The sequence below is a fragment of the Xiphophorus maculatus genome, chromosome 12 (genome assembly GCF_002775205.1).
Source record: "Xiphophorus maculatus strain JP 163 A chromosome 12, X_maculatus-5.0-male, whole genome shotgun sequence".
Classification (NCBI taxonomy): Eukaryota; Metazoa; Chordata; class Actinopteri; order Cyprinodontiformes; family Poeciliidae; genus Xiphophorus; species Xiphophorus maculatus.
Genome location: NC_036454.1, coordinates 28454095 through 28473614, shown reverse-complemented (window position 1 = coordinate 28473614; position 19520 = coordinate 28454095). Strand labels below are relative to the sequence as shown.

Genomic DNA, 19520 nt, shown 5'->3' with positions numbered 1-19520 from the left:
ATGTGTTTGCAAACACCATTGCCAGAGAACATGGAGATGCAACAGTATCGGATTGCGTTTGCAACATATGGAACGCAGCATGCAAACTTCACGTGGGGAATCGAGAGATTAATCAGTTGTAAACAGGAAGCTTGCGCCGAACATGGAGAAAGGTCCTTCCCAGACTACACGTACGTTGTGTTAATATTCAGAGCAGGGAGAGGCTGACGAGTCGTCAGAGAAGGAAATCCAGCATTACAATGTGAACTTAAATGCAGATTTTTTTTTTTTTTTTTTTTTTACCACTTCAAAATCAACAGGAACTTCATTACATTTTTATAAAACATTTGCTAGTAATGGTCAGGCAGTAAGAAACATTTTTTTTATTAACTTGGTTGCTCACAGCTTATGGCTAAGAGCAGCATTATGAGCAAAAGATGCCTCTAACCCACAGTGCATGGCTGCTTAACATCTTATTGTTCTGCATTGAAAGCTGCTTCATAAAAATCCTACATATAGCTGCTAAATGGACAAGAAAATTGTGCCACTGAGCAAGCTGTTAAAGAATATTGTGTTGTGTTGGACTGTTTAATGGACGTGGTTCGGCTGCTGTGGGGTAATGGAAGGATTACACAATCGGACGAGAGTGAGCGAGCGCAGAGCCAAGGAGAATTCAGATCAGTTTATGGATGTTACGCTGAATATGATGATGTGTGGCAATGAAAAGAGCTGTCAAAGGAAAAGAAGAAAAAAAACAGCAACCTCAGAGGAACAAATATTCAGAAATTGTAACTGCACTTTGAATTTATGTGTATTGAAATTCAGCCAAGCTCCATTAGCGAGGAGCGGTGGATAATAACGCACGTATATTTCATTGCCTTGGCAAAAAACGGTTTCTATGCAAAATACGAGTACCAAGAAGTAAGAGTTACACGAGTAGCTTAATTTTGGACAGGTTTCAGTTTTCTCACATTGCTTATTAACTTAATGGACAAATCTATGGAGCAACGACCCGGGTGAGACGGCACCAAAGCTTGGATCAATTGCTGCTGTTGGTTCTGCCAATAATTTGCTAATCTCTTAATTGAGGCATTGATGATATTGAACATACTCTTGTTGGGTACTTTATTAGCAACTCCTTACTAGTACCAGTAACATTCTGCCTTCAGAAATGTCCCAGTTCCTTTTGGATTCAAGAAAATGTTGGAAACATCCCTCAGAGATTTACAAGTGCATCAACACTATAGTGTCACGAAGTTGCTGACCCCATCATCAATGACGTAAACCTCCTGTACCATTCAGAGCACATCTGAATGGTGCTCAGTTGGGTCGGCATTAATGACTGTGGAGATTATCGGAGGACAACCAGTAAGAGAGGAATTGATTTTTTTGTTGACAAATTGCATTACTCTGGTAGAAGTAGCCATCAGAAGATGGAGAAGGTCAACAGCTAAACTCAAGAAAACTGAAATAATTCTTAGATAAAAAAATATCCCTATTGCTATTACTGTATTGCCACCAAAAACCTGAATCGTTAATATGAGAGGAACTTTTGGAAACTTTTGTGTTTACCAAATTCCATCTGCTCTCTGAATGTTGCAGTGAAAATTGAGAATCATGGAACCACACGATGGTTTTCCAATCAGTTATTGTCGAGGTTTTGTGAAAACGTGTTAATCGAAACCTCCGTTCTGCTGTTCTTAGAAGACAGTGGAATCAGTTTGGTCATAAGCTGCTGCAGTCCATCTGTTTCAAGGATCTATGTGTTGTCCATTCTGAAATGGTACTCCACACACCTAGATATTAAATCATTTGTAACACTGCAGCCATTTTCTTACCTCAAATCAGTCTGCCAGTTTCTATGTATAAAGTTACATTATATTTCTCATTTGATCCTCCTATGACCTGTGTTTCAGTGTTCCTACAAGGTTGGTGGCATCAACTGACTCATTTACTCTTTGATTAGGTTTAGTCTGAAAAATACTTGGAATCAGAATAATATTAAGCCTGGGATTGGACAAACTTCGTAAAGGTGAAGTGCATATGAAGCTGAAAAAGTTGGGCTTCATCTCTACCATATATTATGCATTCTTACTGTGAAACAGCACATCTATAATTTATAGCACTTTCTACATATCTGTAGGTTATAATTACTGTGGTATTTTCCTTGCAGAAATAAAAATAAATAAAAATATTTTTTTTTAAATTAACAGCCTCAGACCAAAAAGCTGTAGGGGTTTCCTGAGACACGTACTTTGCAAAAACATGTTCCTTCTATATAAAGTTTGTTCTCCACCAACTTTTTTAACCAACTTACTACTAAAAGAAGTTAAACTCCTGGGCAGGAAAGTGGCTCGCTTCCCAGCTGGAGTGTTTGTACCTGCGGAGATGTGCAAGTTAACAACAGAGATATCACCGCAAACATCGTCACCGTGGCAGCGTTTACCGGCACCCAAGGCAGGAAGTGCTCATTTACAGGGAGGGAAGCAGGTTAATGAAACATTATTGATTTCCCCTCCTGCATCCCTGGAGATGAGCGAAAGCAACACCAAACACTTCCAAACTTCGTCTGCCTCCTCCGCTAACGGTCAGCCCGCTCGGTCGCAGCGCTGGGGTCCGTGGGGACGGCTGAACAAGAGGAGGGTCTGTGTGAGTGCTTATGTCGTTAGTGGCGTTTGGCTGGAGAAGAAATGGAGGACGATGAATGCGATAGAGGGGACAGGGGGGAGCCGACAGCCCCGGCCCGACTCTGCTTCCTGCATGCGGATAAAGGCAACCTGTTGTTGCTGAAAATGACTGTCCTTTCACTGCAAACACACTCATTGTTACCAAGAATTTTTCACTCTCGTTTTTAGTGCAGATATCTCCGTACACTTGAAAATGATACATAACCTTATCTGAAAAGTTATACAAGATGTACTTCCCAAATAACGTCAGCTTCTTTCTTTTGTTTTAGAAACAGCCAGAAAGCAGTTTATTTGGCTTGTTGGTATGCGGATGGCACGTCTGGCAGAAATGACAGAGATAAATGACAGGGACCGACGCCGAGTCATGCTCCACCTCCCCTCCATGTGTGGTCTGTCTGCAGCCAGAGGTCCTGCTGTGGGGCCATTCTGGGAATCGGCGAAGGGAGAAATCATCACCCATCACAAATCAGATCAAATCAGCCTCGGTCTAAAAAAAAAAAAACCTTCACAATGTTACGTTTTCTTCCCCTGCATTGTAGGCTCAGAGAAGTGAAACGGACAGATGGAGACGGGTGATAAATTTAGACATCTGTTAAGCAGACGCTCCCAGTTTGAGCACCTTGACCCCACAGACTGAATCAATGCAACTACTTTTATGAAACCTGTAATTTGGACTAGCAGGTTCTCAGAATGGGAATGAGCATAAAACAGCATCACCTACAGTAAAAACGTGCCAAGTGCACTGGGTTGTTTCAGATGTCTTAATTTATTACAACAGTTTAATTCGTGTGGTTTAAAGTTTGAACCGTGTTAGACCCTGAACACATTCCATTTTGAAATTTCATTTTTTCATCTGCTGACTGAACCTGGACGTAGGCGAGCTGAAAGTGTTTTCTGTGGTACAGTGCAGCTACTGATCGTAAAGGATTGACTTTTTCTCACGATGTTGGGCTTGAGGGTCAAACACTTCCAGCAGAGGGTCTGGAGACAGATTTTGTTAGGGAAGTTGATGCATAAAGTTTCTCTGGTGCTTTCAGGGGGCATTCACACCAGCCCTGTTCAGTCCACTTTAATCAAACTCTAGTTCGTTTGCCTAGATAGACCAGTTTGTTTGGGGAGGTGTGAATGTACAACCTTAACTCTGATGCAGAACCAAAAAAACGATATGCGGTCAACCTAAACCCTAGGTTTAGGTGGGTTTAGGTGGGTTAGTGCCTAAACCCTGCCAAACCTAAACCCAGGGTTTAGGTTTGGCTGAAGTGAACTCTGGTGGGGTTCGAATGCGTATGTGAATGCAAAGCAGACCGGAGGCCGCTCCAAAGGGAGAAAGCAGATTATGGTGCAGGGTATTCTGGGTAAATACAACCAAAGCAAACATGTTTCTGAGGCCAACAGGAGAATTGTCTTGTAGTTTTTTTTTGTTGCCAAAGACAGAGAAATCCCACAGCCACAAAAATCTGATGATACTCCGTTCTTATTTACATTTTGTGAAGAAGAAAGTTGCGCTTATTTCTTCAGAGGTTTTAGTATCATTTTCGTCAGTGGTTCTTGGTGCAGGCGAAGGGAGGAACAGGTTTTTCAAAGGGTTGGGTTTTTGTTGACAGTGCAGTGTGAAACCAAACCACACAAGCTGAAAACGTAACAAATGTTGCAATTGTGTTCCCCCATCCTACAGTCTACCGGATTATCAGGTCTTAGAAAATTGCCCCTTTTAGAAAGCACTAAGAACTGGTTCCTTAGTTCTTGTTGGCGTTATGTGCACACCACTTATAAGTTGCTTATAACCTAATTTCTTGCTGGCTTACAAAATGCCATGTGTCAGTGTATTCTGTGCTGCAACAGCTAAAAAACAAAGGTTTCCTCCTCACTCTTCTTCTTCTTCTTCCTACATCTCATTTCCCAAACCCTCCTCCGTTCTTACACAGCCTTAATGATGGCATCATTCAGGCACCCAATGCTGCAGTGCTATATAATGGATCAGTTTTAAAGAAGCATACAGAATAAACACAGCACCAAAACAAGACTCATCAAGTAAGATTTAATAACCTTTGGTTAGTGATCACACCACGGCTGCAGAGCCTGAGAATCTGCGCTCAATAATTACTCGTACAGCTCGCCAAATCTAATATGAGAGAGCTTCCCAGTGCTGCGAACGCTGCGGTCCAACCGCGGTTGTTACTTTTGTTATTGCAGTTCATTGCATTCTGCCTCTGGGAGCAGATGGAATAAAATAGCATCGAAATAATTGATCATAGTGCTGCTAAAGCTAGAAAGCTTTGTACGTCGGCTAAAGAAAACCTGCTCCCGTGTGCAAATTATGCCAAATTAATACGCTGGATTTTTCTTTAGAGTTCTTTGGAAACCAATTTAGGTGTTCCTAAACACAAAACTCCACTTTTCTGCAGACGACTTTTGGCTGTTTGAACATGTCGACTGCTTTCAGGTCGTCCGTCCATTTTCTACGCCTTGGAAATTTCTTAAGACCAGTAAAACTTACGTGAATGTTTTTGGAGTGTTGAGAGGAACTCAGAGTCCCTGGAGAGAAATTTCATATGCATGGAAAGAAGTTTCAAAGTCCACACCGAAATGCAGCGGGGCTGGATTCAAACCTCGAGGCTCTCGCTGCCAGACAACAGCGCCGCCATGCAGCCGCTTCTGTGGAAAATGGTAACTCTGTTTGGATGGGGCTTCAAAGTCGGATAAAATGCGACTTCCGACTGCAGCTGTGTTGAAAACTATTAGATACACGTCTGATTTAGTGTAACAATATGGGAGTGGCACAAAGTAAATTTGTCGGGGTGTGAAAATGTCGCAATCGGGCCGTTGAGACTGCCATGAAAAGGTCAGATATGGCCAAAAAAAATAAAACATTTAATTCGGATTTGCCTCCTGCATGAGCATAGCAATTTGGATGTCTGTATAAACATCAGACATTTAGGCTAAGTAGCAATATTCTAATCAGGATTTTGAATTTAACACAGAGCTTGTAATCCTCAATTTAAAAATGTCTTTGTTTTTCCAAAAACGTTGCCAAAATGTGTAATTTTTTTGATTTCTGCTACCAATTTTTCTAATAAATAACAATAAATATTATTCCCCTATGAACGGTGAACTTTACTCTGAGAACGGCTGACAATAAGGGGTTTGTGTTGTAATAGACATCATCCCACAAGACCTTCCTGTGTTCTAGACTCAATCAGATGCATGTCAGGAGGAGGTCAATATAAAATGAGCACTTCATTATAGACGATACGTGGGAGGGGACGCCTCCTGTCAGAGGTTTGAGCTTTTTTTGTAGCCGCTCCTCTAATCTGCCATCACCTCCTTCAACCAGCTTGTGCTGAGCTCCATGCCAAGGCTGGCGTCCTTGAATGCGCGACTCTAACAGGATGGAGGGGAGGAAAGAAGCAGAAACGAGCGGAGGAGGCGGGAGAGGAAGAGGAGAAGGGACGGGCAGAGAAATTATTCAAATCTCTGTTAGATTTGTAGTCCCGAAAAGGGTCCTCATTAGCATAACTTCAAAACCTTGGCGCTCCAGTCTTAATAATACACACGCTTTGAGTCTTCCTGTGAACCACCTCCCCACTCTGTAATATTTCTGTCTTTCTGTTTGCGCTGAGGCCACGCGGTGCGGAGTTGCGTGGGAGAGAGAGCCAAGGACTGAGAGAGCGAGACAATCGGCAACTTCCTCCCGCCCGTCTCCTGGGCTGAGGCGGCGGGACGTCCCAATCTCTGGTTTGTTTTGAACATAGCCTTGCGCCCTTATCAGAGAGGAAGACGAGGCATCCCAATTAACATTCCGGCGCGGCGGCTTTTGCAGAACTGGAGACTTGGCTGCTCGCATCCTCATGCGCTCGCAGCATGGACATGGCTCATTTAGAAACCCGTTGCTGTGAATATATAGGTACATATTTGTAAAAATGTATGTAGAAATGTAAGCATGAAGTGAATAGATGCTAATAATTTAACCCGGAGGCCTATTCTTATATAAAAAAAAACAAACATAAAATAAAACAATAAAAAAACAAAAACATGAAAACAGGACAAAGAACATTAAGAATGACTCAAAAAGTACTTTTGGTAACACTTTGAAACCAGTAACAACATTACATGAAATAGTCATGCAGCAGGATGTTCGCTGAGCTGGGCAGGACAACACATATAAGAATAACAGTGTGGTATAGAACTAAATTTTTGTTTTTCCTGAGAAAAAAAAAAGAACAAATCATCAAAAGGCAGCGTACAGAACCAGTTTCAGACCATCTCCTCCCAGTCTGGATATAGATTTCCCCATCAATTAAAAGCACTAATCACTTAATATTAGAAAATACTGATTGCAACCCACATTGTAGATTTAATATTTACTAAATTATGGATTTTGCGCTTTCTTGCATCAAAAAAAAAAAAAAAACCTGACAGGTCAGGTAATATACAATTATAAATAAGGATCCAAGATTTTCTCACAATTGTCAAGTTTTTGTTTGAACATTTTGAAACGAAGTAATGAGAAAACAAGAAGGAAAAATGATCTTTTACTTACCGCAGCAAACTAGTTCATCATATAATATGAACTAGTTAAAGGCTAGGCTGGGGGGAATAAAAGACCAAAGTGGATTCTAGCGTCTTAAAATAAAACTGGTGTAAAACTAGTTTTGGTGTTTGGTACAAATATCTTCAAAGCCTTTGCATTCGATCTATTTCCTGAGATAATTATTTACATCTAAACGATTTTGGGAAATGGTGGTAAGAGGTGGTGTTCCACCAATAATCTTCCTGAGGGAAACGTGTACTAAGATGGGACCCTCTTAAGCACTTGTGATCAGAGTAATTCTCTGAAAGTATTGAAGTTAACAAATGGACTGTTTATATGTTTTCCATATTAACAGTCAACTGGTCAGTGAGCAATTTCACAATCCACGGTGAAAAAAACCTTAAAGACTCGTAAAATAAAATTTGCAAAAAACACCAACAATGCTTTTCACACTGGACCCAGTTTAAGATGCCAGAAGTCCGTTTTGATCTTAATCCTTCTCTGAGTAGCTGTTTGCTTCAACAAGTCTGGGTTTAGATTCAATCACACCAACAAGGAAGTCATCTACTGCATAACTTGTGACAGAATCCCATTTCAAAGGTTCTATCCCTTTAATTATCAATAGTAAGTGCTGAATATGCATCAACAGGCTTTAGTGGTATGTACATACACAACTTTTGCGTGAAAGCTGCTTCAGTTTGGCTCTGTGGTTTTTCCTCTATCCAGATGCAGATGGTGAACCACAACAGGAGCACGGGGTTCACTGACGGATCTCAGACTGAAGCCATCAGAAAACAGACTACCAGCCTCTATAGATTCCTGCTTCTATCACTTAACATTATCGCCTTTGATGGACCGCAGAGCCCTGGTGGAATGCGTGCGGAAATCTGTGAGTGTTTGCTCCTGAAATAGTCAAGGAGCAAGACGTTTCAACTGTAGTCACAACAGGTCAAACACTACTGAACTTAAGGAGGCTGCAGTCTCTTATCTGACTGACCAGTCTTGCTTTGTCAACTTGTACGGAGGAGATGGAGAGAGGCTCCTGAGGAACAACGGCACTAACTGGCCGTTGTTTTTCTGCTCTCAAGGAATAAGCATGACCAATGACAAGGTGGCAGGAATACAAGCAGTAATTACAATGATCGTCTTGAACACGACTGGTTTTCATTTACTAAACAGAGATATTAGTGAGCTCAAAGAGTCTGATCTCTTTTACTCAAAGGCACTTCACAAACAGAGTGCTAAAAAAAACAAAACAGCGACTGTTGTACCTGTCTGGGATCAGGACATCTGACGGTACATTTCCACATTTGGTGTACATCAGTACAAGCCTTTTTCCAAGCAGACAAAAATAACAAAATGTTCAGTTTGTGTGACATGTTACAGCATTCTCACAACGATCTGAGTCTGTAGGTTTTTGCTCATTTTCAACCGACTCTGGAAACAATTGCAGACAATAAAAAGAAAAGAAAAAAGAAAGAAAGTCTTCAGCTTGATGGAAGTTTCTGCAACTGATAACGTCAAAATAAAATAAAACAAAACACAGACAAGCACAAGACAGCTGAGAGGCAATCAGCCAATAGCCCCCCCTCCCTCCCTCACTGGAGCTGGAAAAGAACAAAGCAATCCCATTAACAGAGAGGCACTTCCAATTTCCCTGCTTTGGAATTTGAACAGACAAGGCTTTTGGTCAGTGTTCTCGTTCATCAACTTTGTCATTTTCGTTCTAACGGGCGAAATGAAAACTGCCATATTAAAGCTGAATTAAGGTCTCTGAAGGGCTGTGGCTGTGATGGAGAATTCATTTAAAGTGAAGGCTGCGTAGTCAAAAAGGTCAAAGACTAGAATAATGAATCTAACAAAAGTTATGAGGACAGAATGCCTCGGAAAAGTGTTCAGACTCTTTGAACTTGTCTTCTTTCGCCATGTTACAGTTTAAACAAGTTTAAAGGCACTTCCTGTGATAGACGTGGACAAAGTGTGGCGCGCATTACTATTCGTCTCCCTGAACAGAATAATTTGTAGAACCGTCTACAAACAGGTAACAGCTGCAGATCCTCCCTCTCTCCCGGGAAGAAAAGCATCCCTACATTATGACGCTGCCACCGCCATGTTTCCACAATAGGGGTGGTGTGTTCAGGATGATGTGAAGGGTCTGATAAAAAATGTAAAAAAAAGGCCAGAAAGTTCAATCTCAGTCACATCAAACCAGAGCACCTTGTTTTTTGCATGACCTTTGGGCTTGTTTTTTTTTGTTTTGAGGAGTGTGCAACTACTGCTCGTTGTGTCTTTCTCACACACAGCTCCTTCAGACTAGCCAGCAGAAATTAGCGAACACCTGACGAAGCTGCGCGTCTACTGGACCAAAACTGAGAAATACTTCTCAGTCCGACTGTCCTAAGAATGGGATAATGAGACACAATGTTGACGTCCAACAATGTCGGAATATCGGAAAGAGCAGGAGTTTCTTAAAGAGACAGAAGCCCGATTTCAAGATGTTAAATTTGAATTCAAATTTCTTTTAAGTTATGTTTGGCGTGTACAGCATTTTTATAGCAACTGAACAAACTCTAGGTACTTGATTGTGCTATAATATGTCACTTTGTGACTGGAAAATACACAATACGGCCCCTTTAAGAGGTTCCTCACACCAGATTTTATGTCGGGGAATCAAAGTAAAGCAGTGTGAATAAGTAAGCATTTTCAGATGAGCACTTCTTAAGAAAATGCTCAGCTTCTTCATTTTTCCCCTTAGAGTTTGTGTTGCTCTACCGCATATGTTTCCAGTTGATGTTTTTCTGCTCTCAAGGAATAACTTGAAACACATAAAATAAATCATTTTTCTACAATCAGCAGTGCTGGTGGAGGCGAAAACACCGTACTCAAGAAGCAAATTTAAACAAGAGTTCCACAGTGGACTGTCCGGAGTGAAGTGGAGGAGCCAAAGGCAGCACCAGCCTGCAGCGTCTGCAGACGAAAAGGCAAAACTGTTCAACGTCTGTTTGCAGCGCACCGAGCAGCAACAAAACCTCCCCGCCGCTCCGTCATCGTGTGAGGCCACTCAGCGAGGGGCGAGGCGTGAAGGACGCCCAGCCGTACACACCGCGCAGGAGATCCGTGGATTAGTCACGCTCGCCGACTCTCTGCCGATGCCGCTTCTCCGCTGCAGCACCACGGCGCATCCAAACACAGACCGACTCTAAACCCAACACAGCGAGGGCATGATTGAATTCCCAACGCTGAAGCGCACACAGGGGGAGCTCTGTGCTAGCAGCTAATTATATTAGTGACAAACACAGCAGTCGGCATGTGTGGAGCACGTAAGAAATGGTCGACGGAAATTAATCTAAACAGAAATTGGAATTTCTGGTTAAATAAAATTAACAGAACTTGTAATTTTTTGTTTAAATTAAAATTTAAACATGTACTGTGCCACTTTGCTGCACGTGGCCATTCTTGGCGCCAAGTACAGCAACACGGTTTTATGTTTTATTTGCACAATGGAGATTTTACCCCACATAGCTGCTTTGTTGTTATATTTTGTGTTACTTTGGGGTCATTGTGCTGCCGCAGTATGAAAACTGTTGGTGTAAATATAAGCTTTACACCAACCTCAGTCATGTCTGGACTCTCCAAACATAAGCTTTTACTCCAACCGCACCTCCAGCTCCACACTTCAGGTAAAAACATGAAATCCTCTAAGGAGTCTGAAAAGCCACATTTTCCCCTGTTAGGTGCTTCCCTAAGATGAAATGCTGGAAGTGGTACGTGACACGAAAGGTTGGACTCATTGACGAATTCGATGCGAATGTGAAGACTTTGTCATTGCAACATGTAATTTCCTAAAATGATCGCACGTTCGGCTGAGGACTGGAGCCGAAAGCCCATTTCGTTCTCCGTCTTATCCAATTCACGTTGACAGAGTGAGTGGAGAGGGAAAAAAAAGAAAAAAAAAAGCTCCCCCTCTCTTGGTTTACATTAACTTAATAAAGTTCAGTAATATGTGTTCAATGCATGCAATTGTAAACGGTACCTTCGGGCTTTTTCTGGCACTAAATAAGCAAAAGAAATGAATGATAAACAGTATTTGTTTACTTTCTGAAGAAAACCAATGGGCGTAATGAGCACTGGGCCCTCAGGCAGAATGACTTGCATTTCATTTTGGGCTTCATGAGGTAGTCATTTTTGGAACACCATACTGTTAAACAATAAGAAAGAAATTAAAAAGGGTTTTATACATCTTAAGTGACCAACTCTGGTTTCTCTAAAAACCGTTGGAATCATAGCAACGCGTCTGTAGATATGGCAAACTCCTGCCAAGAATCTCCACCCCTCCGTACATTCAGAGCTAATGAGAAAGTTGTCTCGACATTTTTTCCAAACGCAATCATTTACATTTAGATGAGTCACGTGGCAGAGCTGATCTGGTTTAGAAAGTAGAGGGACATTAAAAAAAAAAAAGAAAGAAGTCCTTTTCCTCACATTTTAGTGTTTTAAGTCAAACTAATTTTGATACCAGGCAAAAAATAATGTGGGTAAACAGTGATTCAATTTGTTAAGGGAACAAAGCTTTATAAATAAAATAAAATAAAATAGCTCCCTTAAGTAAAATAGTTGGTTGGGCTATTCTTACCCGCAATAATTGCGATCACAACGAACCTTTTATGTCACGTAAGAGGAATTTTAGCCCAACTCTTCTTTGTCAAAACAGTACATGCATCTCTTGTTTTCTTAAAGGTCCATTGGATCAGAGTGTGATGTGCTGCCTCTTCAAACTGCCTCTTGTTTTTAGACAGGGTCTGTTAGTGCTACAGATCTGCATGTGGCCAATAAAATTAAATCTAAACTTGCGGTATAAAACATGATTTAACAAGCTAGGCTGCCATGTTTTCGCATAGTCCCGTTGGTTCGGACAGCTCTTTCCTGTAGATATAAATATGAAACAATCCTTTAAAATCTGTATTTTGGATTTACTCAGGTTACCTGTATCTAAAATTTTAATTGACTTTATGATCTGCAACATTTAATTGTGACCCCAAAAAAAGCTAAAAAGAGAATAGATCTCAAAGGGAACAACAGTCTGTAGAAATCAGATTGAATGGGACGGATTAGGTTTCATAGTAGACACCAATGTGGGACCTTTTTATTTTTACACTTAATTTCATTATAAAAGCCTTTATTCACGTGGGTGAACAGCAGAGACCGCCTGCTGTGTTCCGGCAGCCATTACTGGTCAGTTTTCACAGGGATAACTTCTGTGCTGCTACAGGGCAGGCGACGCCATCAAGGCACCTCTGCATGTTTTCTAAACCAGCATGTGGAGGTTCTTCGGACTTCACAAACGTAATGAGCTCCAATTCACAGCAACGTATTTGCATTACTTCCCCACTGAAAATGCTTGTTATTCTTCCTTTGCTCACCATTTAAGTCATTTCCTCCACGTACGTTACACATGTCCTCGCAATTTCTGTCTTTTTCACTTCACAATTCCACTTTCTAACGTCATCATCTTTGCCCAGCATTAAAAATTGCTTTAACTCTCTTAAGCATTTGAGTCGGGCACAGAAACATTGTTCGCCTCCTGAGCAAGGTGGCTCCTTCATTTCCCATTTTCAGTTACATGAAACCCGAGAACGTGCGAGTTGAAATCCCCCGGCTCAGACCTCGAGGTCAAATTAGTTCTCACACTGTATGCTCACACGGTGACCGTCCACCATAATTGGCCCCTTGCCAGTAGATTAATAGGCATTCTCTTACTATTAAAAGGATTTTTCCTAAGAGAGGTTTCAGAGAATTAATTAAACCAATGACATTTTGGAGAGCTAAAGAGTTCAGAACAAGCCGACCTTGATATTACAGGGAAGGCTTGTGGATGGATAACCGTTCTCCCAGTACGTAGATGCACTTAACCCACACTGCACCGCATTTTACTCTGTTACAATTTGAAGACGATGACCCTAAAACAGGAATTCTGAGCAGGCAAAAATGTGGTCTCCCATTAAGTGTTACACAGAAAGGTCAAGGTCAGAATATGTAAGGAAAAAAAAAACAGATCTTATTACGATCAAACATCAAAAGTGAGCTAACAATTTCTACAACCAGCCCAGCAGTTGTTCTGTTGACCTGGCCAAAGGATAAATCGACCCCGAACCGACAACAGGAAGTCTGGATCTTAATTCTTTCCATCCACTGTCTATCATGAAACACGTTGGCTGCATCGTCTGCCTTTTAGAAAACTCAAAGTTTAAAGTGAAGGTCTATTATTACCAGTTAAAAAAAAAAAACAACACACAAAACTCATGTTTACAGCTGTAATGCTAATCCAGCTAATTGCTAAGGAATGAGATGCTGGAGAGAAACTTTTAAAGCAGTAAAACTTTATTTCAAAGCAACTTCTTTCTCATACACACAGTGTGTCATCTCCCCCGCTTCTAGTAAATAATGACCACTTGTGGAATCTTTGTGCAGTTAAGAGATACACAATGCGTCACACTGCAGTCAGCGGTGCAACTTCGCCTGCTTGGATGCAGGTGTTGAACAGCTCTGTTACGATCCCCTCACAGTCTGCTGGAAAACAATGTTTGTGGGCAATTCTTATTTTTACTTTCCTTCGTCTACACCGTGTTACAAATTATTATGCAAGTGATATTTTCTCAGATTTTCTTAAATGGTCAATGCAAATGATGGTCAGTATAATTTTCAAGTCATGAACTATTACAGTATAAATCAAATTTGACTGAACAAAGCTCCCCATGAGAACAGTATTTTTTTCAAAAATAAAATACTCAAAATGCCCTGTTCCAAATTATTATGCACAGCAGATTTTCTAAACATTTTATGGATTATAAAGAACTGCAAACGGTCATTCTTTGAATGTGCAGCATTAGGTGTTCACATGTACTAAAATCAAAAGCTATTTCAATCAAAAACATCTTAACAGACAGAGTTACATGTTAACACAGAACCTTCTTTGATATCACAGCACAATTCTTGATCCATTGAACTTGTGAGTTTGTGGAAAGTTTCTGCTTGAATCTTTGCAGGATGTCAGAAAACCTTCCCAGAGCTGCTGGTTTGATATGAACTGCATCCCACCCTCAGATCTTCTGCTTGAGGAAACTTCAAAGGTTCTCAATAGGGTTGAGGTCAGAGGTCAGAGGAGGATGGTGACCACACCATGAGTTTCTCTCCTTTTATGCCCATAGCAGCCAATGACACAGTGGTATTCCTTGTAGCTTGACATGGTGCATTGTCATGATGAAGATGATTTTGCTACTGAAGGTACAGCTCTTCTTTTTGAACCATGAAAGAAAGTGATCAGTCAGAAAGTCCATATACTTTGCTGAGGTCATTTTCACACCTTCAGGGTCTCTGAAGGGGCCGACCAATGATTCTCTCCCCATGATTTCGGCCCACAGCATGACTCCACCACCTCCTTGCTGACGTCACAGCTATGTTGGGACGTGGTGGCCATCCACCACCAATCCACTACTGTGTCCATCTGGACCATCCAGGGTTGCACAGCAGTCATCAGTGAACAAGTCTGTTTGAAAATGAATCTTCATGTACGGCTGGGCCCACTGCGACCGGTTCTGCTTGTGAGCTCTGGTTAGGGGCCCAATAGTAGGTTCATGCACCACAAGCCTCTGGAGGATCCTCCACCTTGAGGCTCCAGAGGCTCCAGCAGCTTCAAAAAACTGTTTGCTGCTTTGTAAGGGCATTTTAACAGCTGCTCTCTTAATCCAGTGAATTTGTCTAACAGAAACCTTCCTCATTTTGCCTTTATTTACAAACCCATCTTTGTTCTGAATCAGCCACAAATCTCTTCACAGTAAGATAACGCTTCAGTTTTCGTTAAATATCTAATGTTTTCATATCTTGTCATACGGCACTACAGTATCTGATGATTTTCGTCAGCAGAGATTCTTTCTCTTTCCCATATTGCTTGAAACCTGTGGCCTGCTTAATAATGTGGAACATCCTTCTTAAGTAGATTTCCTTTAATTGAGCTCACCAGACAAACTAATCAACCAGCTCTCTGAAATTAATTATAGTGATTCAAAGAGCCCTGACACACAATACCATCTATAAATTTAATAGCACAACAAAAAATTTAATCTTTATGACACTTAAGTCCAATTTGCATAATAATTTGGAACACGGTGTAAAACCTAGAGGCCATGATTCAAAAATTAAGGAGGACTGCTGGGGAGATTGTGATTAAGGAAAAGAATAGACAAAGGATACAATGGGATCATGCCTATATTCAACAATAAATTCATAAATGCAAATGTTTCTAATATTGTGCTGATAAATAAGGTGTTTTGCAGCATAGATTGCAGTTTAGACAGGTTTTGGTGGGTCAAATCAGGGCCAAACTCGCCAGAAACACTTGGCCATCAGTTGGCAACTTGCTCCAATCTAAAGCAATCACAAAAAGAAGGATTTTGTAGCTTTTGTAGCTTAGACAAAATGTCAAAACAAACAAAAATGTGTTGCGGCAGTGGTGCAGATGAGAAGTGCAGTCTGTCGAGAAAAGCGAGGGATGAACCAATCATTAATTCAGTGCCAATGACCAACCAGTACTCAAGGAGGTGGTTAAAAGTAGCTTCATATCCAATGCTTCACGTCAACCCATTTGTGCCCATTTTTATTTTTGCAAATCTTTAAATCTTGTCAGGTTTTAAAGTGTGTGTCTGATCTGAGGCCAGGAGGTAAATCCTGACTGAGGTGACGGGATGCAGCGCCGCTGATCCACTGCTCCTCCGAGAAAATCCAACACAGTTCTGCTCAACAGAAAGCACCAAACTAAAACGGACACGGTTTGGAGTTCGGTCGTGTCTTCTCTTGGTGCCAAAACTTGCGAATGATTTGTCTTAACTGTCAGGAATAAGATTAACCCCGGCAGAAAGGGAATAACAAACCTTTGTTAGTCGGAGTTCAGTAAATCAGTGGCTAAAGAGAAACATTGTGTCAAGGGATAGAAAAAGATGTCCATTCGTTTTACTCTCTCCCCCTACTTTTTATTTGACGTCTATAAATAGGTATGTGTATGACTCCCTGGTAACCAGCATGAGAGTCTGAACTGTTTGTCTTTATCCCACTTCCCTAAAACAAGAACATCAGTAATTTGGAAAACAGTGAAAGGAAGGGGAATCCAAAGAACCGCTTTAGAAACACAGCGCTCACGTACAGTTACCAAAGACAAGACATGTGGACAGGATGTGAAAGAGAAGTCTGTCTAATGCACAGCAATCTATTGTTTTAGTCTCGCTTATTGTCAGAAGACAGATTACAGTATCACCTGCTGTCCCCATGACAGAATCGTTCCTACGCCCTTGAACAAAACTGTCAATCGTAGTCATTTTTTTCTTGATGAAATTACTGAATGACAAACAACTAATGAAACAAAATCCCAACATTTCCTATCTGAAGCTGAAAGTCTCCCACCCGACCCAGAGTCACAGCCATCAGAACCCAGTTTCATACAGTCAGAACCCAAGCAGGTCATCAGTCATTCAGTCCATTTTTCAGTTTTATTTTACCTGCCTAAACGAATGACTTGAGAGGTTTAGCAAAAGGACGATCTTACCTTTGGTGGATGAGAACGACCCATGCAAATCTCAGAGCCGGTTGACATCCGTCCAAAGCAGGGTCACGACCTTTTTGAGCTGCTGGTCCTGCAAAAACAAGAACATCTTTAAAAACATAGATTTTTTTCCCTTTTTCTTTTTAAATTGTAGCCAGCAGAAGGAATAAATGTTAAAACTAGAAAAAAATTCCTAATGAATAAAGTATGTGCTTTATGCATGCAATGGGAAATGAATATTTTATTTGGTAAAAAGCTATTAAAGCTTTTCAGTTTAAATCTATATTACATCAACGGTAAGACGAGAGAAGACGTCTCAGTTTGTCTAATTTCTGACAAACTAAGGATAAACGAGAAATCAATTGGAGGAGGAGCGCCGATGGTGAAGGCTGTTGATGGACTTAATAGGAGAAAAAAAGAGGAGAAAAAAAAAACAGGAAAAAGAAGAGCAAACATCCGGAAACAGAACAGAAATCTAAACCTAAAGAAACTAGGAAGCTTTGATATTTTGGAGGTCTGGTTGTGACATGAAAAAAGTTGAGTGCAATCAACACATTGAATGGCAGCAGAGTGGGGAGAAGACAAATGAGCTGGGAGACAACAGGAGCCTGGGATAATTACAAATACCAGCAAAGACTAATTAAACAAAGCTAAATATATATATTTTTTTAAAATACAGTAATTATTCAAATTACTGGACCTCAAAACAAAGAATTCAGACAAAACAATCCCAAAGGTCGTTTCAAAGTGTCTTTACTTTAACTGTGCAGACTGAATCTGCCAAACAAACGTCCCTCCATCCGCCTCTGCTGTGCAGACGGGTTGCATTAATCATAGCATCAACACTTCGACTCCTGCTGTGGTTAAGACGACGCGCCAGCATGTCAGAGGTTGACTGCATCGACCGCATTCTATCGGATTTATAATTTATAATCAACACCGACTGTCTCGGTGTGCCGCTGCACCTTTGGGTTGCACACCCGGAGTAAAAGAAAAGAAATAAATAAATAAACGAGATGGTGACAGACTGACAGAGATGAAGCGTGGCCTGCAGATAAGCAGGTGACGGATCTCTGCCTCTCCCCCTCGTCGCTCCACACTCTGAGCTCCTCAAGCACGCCGACCATCTCTGCTATTGTTCCACCTGATTGTTGCACTCTAGAATATTAACTAGATGTAAACTGAATACATTTGAACCCCTTGCAAAAAAAAAAATTTAAAAAATTGATCACTCTAGGTCAGTGGTCCCCAACCCCCGGGCCGCGGACCGATACCGGTCCGTGGACCAATTGGTACCGGGCCGCGCAAGAAATAATTAAATATTTCCGTGTTATGTATTGAGTCTGGAGGATCTTTTATTTTGAAAATCCTTTAACCGGATTCTGTCGGTTACGTCTTGCGCGGCAACATTGAGCCCACAAACAGGATCGGTTTCGGTCTCCTCCCTATGCCCTCCCCCCTCCCTCCCACTCGGTCCGCAGCAAATTTGCAAAGTCTTAACCTGTCCTCATTACTAAAAGGGTTGGGGACCACTGCTCTAGGGTATTTATATAAATCGGCAATTGTTATAGGTAATGTAACCACTTTTAGATCATTTCTATATTAGCAGCTTTTCAGATTTTCCCACTTGTCACACTGGTGCGTTTACGTTTTGTCATGACTCCAACAGTAAAGCTGCGTTCACACCAAATGCGTTGCACGCGTCAAAAAACGCGTCCGGTTTACATTCCAAGTCTGTGTGGAGGCGTGTCGAGGGTGCGCCAGAATCGCTCTGGGCGTTGTTTTCCGTTGCCGGCCTATTTGTCGGACACGTCAAATGCCCAACGCTTCAAATCGCGCCGCGACAGGCCCTCGACGTGCCTCCACGTAGACTTTGAATGTAAACCAGACGCGCCTGACGCACGAAACGCCTTTGGAGCCTTCACACCAATAAGTCGTCCAAGTTTTTTTTTTTACAGCTCTTTGTCTAGAATATTACATCAAATATACATTTTTTGACCTTTTTCTATTGTTTTTGCCAAGTTTAAACGAAGCAGTAATGCTCAAATGTACGTTTTAAGCATCACTTTAGGATCCCGTTCAACTTTCTCTTCCTCGGTGAGCATCAGGTGCCCTGAGTGTAACCCAGCCCTTATCTGGACTGCTACATCTCCATGCCTACCTTTAGTCACGCAAAAACAAGCCTACTTTCAAATGTCCCAAGAGGCGCATTATTAAGAAATCAATGCAGCTCAGAAATCACATCCGCCAGCCTCCTCCAGCAGTAGACCGATTAATATTTCAAAGGTTTTAGAGCTCGGGTCGCATGTGATAAAACAGATAGAAGGAGATGGAGCTCAGAAGGCGATCACGTTGCACAGTAACCCTGTAGTGTTTAAATCTGGGTGGGTTTTTTTTTTTCCTCTTTTGTTGTCTGAGGAACAGTTTGGGAAGCTCACATTTCACTGCATTCTTTAGAAAACAAAGCGTTACAAACATCTCCTGATCCTAATACTGTGGTTGTAACGGGAATCCTTCAACGCACAAGAGCTGCGAGTCAGGAGTAGAAAATGTGATGATGGCATTTCTGGGTGCAGGTCGTCTATTGGCTGCCCTCTCATACGCAGTAAACATTCGTACAGGCCTGGAAGCAGAAAGAGAAGCAGGCTAGTAGGTGCTGAGAGTGGCTTTTAAAGGGGAAGACGATCAATTAAAAAGCAATTTGCTCTTCCCTCCTGTCCCCCCCGTTCCCGAC

The 19520-nt window shown here is 41.5% G+C and overlaps 1 protein-coding gene across 7 annotated transcripts in view; it reads right to left on the bottom strand.

Annotated features, from left to right (window-relative positions):
- The window catches only part of arvcf (ARVCF, delta catenin family member), a 261138-nt gene that overhangs the window by 196578 nt on the left and 45040 nt on the right, over positions 1–19520 (bottom strand). For all 7 annotated transcript variants that reach the window (XM_023343118.1, XM_023343123.1, XM_023343119.1 and 4 more), the window contains exon 2: positions 16790–16877. The gene's annotated coding sequence lies outside the window, so the exon portion shown is untranslated. The remainder of the gene's footprint in view (positions 1–16789; positions 16878–19520) is intronic.